The sequence below is a fragment of the Oryzias melastigma genome, linkage group LG23 (genome assembly GCF_002922805.2).
Source record: "Oryzias melastigma strain HK-1 linkage group LG23, ASM292280v2, whole genome shotgun sequence".
NCBI classification, from domain to species: Eukaryota; Metazoa; Chordata; class Actinopteri; order Beloniformes; family Adrianichthyidae; genus Oryzias; species Oryzias melastigma.
The window spans coordinates 622,439-628,527 of NC_050534.1; the positions used below are offsets into that span (position 1 = coordinate 622,439).

Below are 6,089 nucleotides of genomic sequence, written 5' to 3' on the forward strand. Positions count from 1 at the left end.
GGGGGTTTCTTGACCTCAAAAATGCATTTGTCACTATAAATCATTAAAAATTATTGACCAAATTAACCATATTCAATTTTTACAGAAAATCAATCAAATGGATAGAATCATATCTTTCAAATAGATCTCAGTCTGTTCAAATAAACCATTCTTTCTCTTCTCCTCTCCCTCTGTCCACCGGTGTTTCACAAGGGTCCATCCTAGGCCCCTTGCTATTTTCTCTTTACATAAACAACCTTCCAACAGTCTGTTCAAATGTATTTATGCAGATGTATGCTGATGATACTGTAATATATGCACATGGTAAAAACACGTCTCAGGTGGTTAAAATTCTCACTGAAGCTATGGGTCATATTGCAGAATGGTTGGATCAGTCAAGCCTAAAACTCAATGTAAATAAGACAGTTGCAATGTTTTTTCTCTAAATCAAACCGTATAAATGAACAGGCAGATGTTTTTGTTGCTGGAAAGAAAAATAAAAGTTGTCTCAGAGTTTGAATATCTTGGGGTTTTATTAGACACAAAAATGACATTTAAACCACAAATCATAAGAGTGTGGAAACCGTGTTAAATTTAATCTGTCAAATTTTAAATTTATTTGGTCACATTTGTCGCTGCAGTCTGCTATAATGTATATGCATGCAATGGTTTTGTCACACATGACATATTGTCTCACAACGTGGTCACAGACCAGCAAAACAGCATTAAAACCCTTAGAGTCACTGTAGAAAAAAACAATTAAAATACTGGATAAGAAACCATTACGGTATCACCACTGTGCCATTTTACAAAAGCATAAACTGTTAAGCTTGGACAACTTTATTAAAAACACAAAACTCCGTTTTATAGAATCATAAATGGTTTTTCATCTCCTCCACTCAACCAGTTTGTCCAAATACGAGCCAACTCACAAAGAGTGACACGAGGGTCAGTTAGAGGAGACTGCATAGTTCCTCTACGGAGAAGTGCTTTCAGCCAAAATGCCTTCTCAGTAACAGCAGCACAAAATTGGAACACTGTCCCTCAAAATATTAGAGAACTTTCTACATTCAGTCTGTGTAACCCTTCCGCTCTCCTTAGCTTGTTTACATCAAAAGTGGGGTCATCTGGACCCCACAAGACAGTGAGCTGAACTTTTTTTTTTCACTGATTTTTGAGTTTCACTAATGTCCATGGAAGACATAAAACCCTGTTCACCTTTGTCCACATTTGTCATGGAAGGAATCACACAAGGCCCGATCCGAATACTCCCCTTCTCCCTCTCCCTTAGCCCTCCCCCTTGATTTGGAGTGGCAGTTGAAGTCAAAGTCGTGTCTGGAATTATTATTTTTTAAGTTTCACACTCCAAACAGAGGGGTCCAAAGTCTGCTATCGCGAGAGTAAACCGCATCTCTCTAAGAAGCTCTTTTCTTCCCTTTGATGTTTACATGTAAGTAATGACTTTATGCTGTAGCACGACCTTATTAAAGTTATAAAAACGCTGTTGTTATGGATATTAAACCACTGGAAGCGCCGTGCTAATGCTAGCGGACCGGCGATGTTGATGACGTCATTGAACGGAAGTCACGTCCAAAATATTAGACACTATTTTTTTTCCATCACCCTCCGTTTGGAGCAAGCATGGAGGGATAAACGAAGGGGAAGGGCTAAGGGAGAGGGAGAAGGGGAGTATTCGGATCGGGCCAATATGTGGTTGGAGTCATCTGGACACCAAAGAGAGCAGAAGGTTAAAAAGCACATCAGAAACTGGCTTTTATCTCAGCAAACTTGTACACATTGAATTTTAATATGCTTCCCCCTTTAAGTATTCTGCAATAATGTATTTTATATTTGTTTTAATGTTTTGTAATGTATACATATACATTTTTTTTATTTTTTAATCAAAATGTATTTTAGGTGATTATCTTACATTTGTATTTAAATTGTTTATTCTTTTTATTGACCTTTATATCTTAAATGTTGCTTTTATTCATTGTTCTTAGGTTGACAATTTTAACATCTGTCCAGGGACAATGGATGAAAAATAGCCGCTGGGCTAATTCTGGCTCATTGCATACAATGTGTTTAATGTGCACTGTCCCTGAAAATAAATAAATAAAATTTAAAAAAAAAAAAAAGATGAATGAGGGGAAAATCTCTTTTGGGGCTCAAAAATAAAAGTTCTAAGTCCACAAATAAAACCAAACAAAACCAAAATGTCCATAATAATTCTAAAACAAGTTTTATAATTATTATGGGATGACCACAAGACCCAAGGCTTGGTGGCATTGGCAAGTTTCCCATTTTCTCCCCAAAACAACGGGGGGGGAACTTCTTCTGTTCACAAGTTAAGTCTACTCCCATAAATAAAGCTTCAGTGACCTTTGACATCAGGAAGAGTCTGCCATGTTGATTTTTTTAAAATCCCCTTTAGTACAGTTTTGACCTCTTAACTCCTCAAGCTGTCAGGTAAGCTTTTGGGGACCCAAAATATGACAAACCCAGAAGTTCAAGAAACCAGATTTATTAAGTCTTTGTCTTGGGGACCCCCTGGTGTAGAACAATGCAGCCAATACACGGACACTAAGGAGATAGGAGAGGGTTAGATGATGCCAAGTGATTTGCGGTAATGAAGTATAAACAGAGGGAAGGCTTACTGGGATGAGGAGAACAGGCTGTAGAGACAGAGTGGAGTCCTCTGAGGGCAAAGGAAAGGCGTGGCTCCAGACACAAATGGTAATGACACGAGGGAAAGCCAGGAGGGCGAGGAAACTCAGAAAGTTGGGGTTCAGTGACAAACTTGTTTTTCAGTCCAAATAATAATCACCAGAGGTCTCTGGGAAAAGCTCCAAAAATCAAAGTTTAGGGGACTTAAGAGGCTTGGGGTAAAATGATGCAGCAGATAGACAGGAAGAGGTAGGCAGAATCAGGCACCATGAGGACTAGAGCAGATGCAGGAACACAGGTTGGCTTGAGTAGGGCAGGCAGGCAGGCAGAACAGGATTTGGCTGGCAACAAACAGAGTAGGTCAGTCCTCTGAGTGCTTGCAGTGCAACGATCCAGCAAGGGTGAAAGGCAGAGGCAGAGCTTTATAGGAGCAGGCACAGGTGGAGGGAATCAAATGATTAGCAGCAGGGCAGCTGCTGCCATGACACAAGCAATATTTAAAAACTACTTAAAGAAAAAAAATTGGAATCAGAAGTTGTAGATTTGTAGCAGTGTTACTGTGTCAAGATCACAAAAGTGATGTTTTTTCTGTGGCTCACACATTTTTTACTTAAATATTGTCAAATTGACGCGGAACGCTCGTGGACAAAATAGAGCAGACACAGAAACGATCTGCTGCACCGCGCGGGCCCTCTGCTCCGCGCCAGGTGTGAACGACGCCATAAGACAACATGAGCGCCAAATGGAAGCGGACTCTGTTCCGCGTCCAGTGTGAACGCGGCGTTAGGCAACCAAGAAATACAGTGGTTGCTATGGAGATAAAGCCAATAGAAAAGCCCCGATCTTGAAAAAGACTGATGTTATTCGCACAAATTTATGTGCAACCAAGCACAAGAGGTGATAATAATAATAATAATAATGGATTGGATTTATCGGCGCTTTTCCAGACGCTCAAAGCGCTTACATTGTATATCCATTATTCATTCACACCTCATTTATACTTGGTGACGGTAAGCTACTATTGTAGCCACAGCTGCCCTGGGGCAGGCTGACAGAGGCGTGGCTGCCAGTATGCGCCTACGGCCCCTCTGACCATCACCGGAACATCCATACGCATCCACACACCAGTGGAGCCACACTGGAGGCAAGTAGGGTTAAGTGTCTTGCCCAGGGACACAACGACACTTGGCTGGCGGGAGCCGGAATCGAACCGCCTATCCTTCGATCATTGGCTGACCCGCTCTACCACCTGAGCCACTGCCGCCCATGATGGAAATCATCTTGGCCACGTGTTATGTAGATGCACATTGCTGCATTGTCCGAATGTATTTTAACCTTCAACCTAACGCAACCCTGTTTACTGTACATACAATCCTTAATTTTTTTTATTTATTTTTTTTTAATGAATTTAGCTCTGTCCAAGGGGGCAGAGGGCAAGAGTGAAGGGCATGTAGCAGCTTCTCAAAGGGGCCATACCATGAAAAACAACTTTTTGAGTTTTTAAGTGCATTTTACTGTTCATTCCTCTCTGTTAAGAACCCCAAAGTGATATTTTGATCAATTCACGCATTTAAGAGTAATCCTCTAAAAACCTGAGCTGTCTGCAACAGCCCCTCCCGTACCCACGAAAACGAGCGGGTTCTCATGATCTGATGTCACAGAGTGAGACTGCCCCTTTCAGGAAGAATCTGTTCTGACAGCTCCGCCCCCAGTCTAACACCAACACCCAATTTCTCCACAGAGCTAGTGATGATCAGCAAAATACTTTCATTTTAGATGCAGAATATCGTATGTCTTCCAGTTGTCTCCTGTCTTCAATAAATTCCATTCAATGATGTAACATACAATTCAGTGTTAAACCACAAATTGTGGGATCTCTAGAACAGCACTAAACATAATAATTTAACCCATAAAAATGGATTAATCTAATTTGAAGTTCGGTTTTGGACTTGCACTGAACTAAATATGTTGGGCTTAAGTCAAAAGGGACCTGAATACAATGTAAAAAGTAAAAATAGAGGAAACGCTCTGCCTATAGGTCTACTCTACGCGTGTAGCACAGAAAACTGATTGCTATGTTCACACCAGTCATGTGTTCAAGCGATCACTTCTGATGAAAAGACAACATAAACCTGTGTTTATACACATTCCGGGCTTCTGCGGCAAAAACTCTCACGTTCACACGTCACAATGCAAGTTTTATAAAAAATTAGACAGCAATTGAACATGCATTGAAAGTTACACACTTTTAAACTTTGACCAATCAGGGACTCAGATTTGGTAGTAACGTACGGATGGCGTCCCTTTCGATGCACAGAAATACCAACAATTTGACATTTGATCATTGAGGAGAAATTAATAAATCTGGTTTGTGTCTGGCGGGAAATCTTTGACATCAAGTCTTTCATATATCAAAATAGAGCAGTGAGAGAAAACAACTGGAGCAAGATTCACCAGTTAACACCACTTTGACATTTCACACCAACACTCTTTATAATGTAGGTGGCGAACAAGAGCTAGTAGAAAAATAAAAACATGAGGACCTCACTACCCGCTTGTCTAGTGTGAACACCATAAGCTGAATTCAAGAATGGAGTTTTTTGAACGGGTGTCACATGTCCAGTGTGCTTTAGCCATACCTATTCCCACACAACTTCAATTTAACTCTACAAATGCATTGTGTTCAGTTGTTTATAAGATTCTAGCTCTTTTCTTTGTTGGTACATTCCTTTCATTTGAAAACAAGAACAATCCCACCTTTTGTTTCAGACAAGACCATGATCACTAAAGTCATTTACTTACAGGTATGTGGAAAAAATTAGGAGCCAAAGATTCATTTCTACTTTCTAAAACAGGGGTCACCAACACGTCACCCGCGAGCACCTCATCAGTCGCCCGCAGGTCTCTTCTAAAAATAGCACAACTCACTTGTGAGCTGCTCGAAAATTTTATTTTATTGTGATGCAATTTTTTTTTAAGTCACACCTGCCTTTATGAAGAATAAAAAATTAAAATATCTTAAAAATAGATGTTCATTATTTCGAAGCCAAAAACGGCCTGTCCCGCTTTTTTTCTTTTTTTTTTTTTAATCGTCTGATATGAGCGCTGTACAGCCGTGCGCACCGAGAGGTCCCGCAGCGTCAAAGCGCTTCAGAAATTGCGGGTCATATATGGAATCGCCCAGCAGCTCCTCCTCCTTTCCTCATCACTTCATCTACAGCCGCACTTTTGTAGCTTGGAGCCTGAAGTCTCATGAGCGCGTGCGCCGTGACAGAAACTTCAATATATGTTGTCGTGTTTTCAAACAGAAAAAAGGTCCTGGTTCTTTCCTGTTAGAATGCTTTTTCTTTTAACCGCTAAAAGGACTTCTCTCTCTTCTGAGTCGAGCTGCGCAGCACGCGCCCCAGACAGAGCTGTGACGTCACCCACATGCTCCCTTTTAG

At 40.8% G+C, this 6,089-nt stretch overlaps 1 protein-coding gene and 1 long non-coding RNA gene across 2 annotated transcripts in view; both read right to left on the bottom strand.

Moving 5' to 3' along the window:
* The window catches only part of syn3 (synapsin III), a gene marked incomplete at its 3' end in the record, with an annotated part of 112,326 nt that overhangs the window by 8,323 nt on the left and 97,914 nt on the right, over positions 1-6,089 (bottom strand).
* LOC118598074 lies at positions 2,488-3,589 on the bottom strand. The gene is made up of 2 exons (XR_004947171.1): positions 2,637-3,589; positions 2,488-2,562 (listed from the first exon to the last, which is right to left on the bottom strand). It is a non-coding gene; the product is annotated as an uncharacterized LOC118598074 (long non-coding RNA).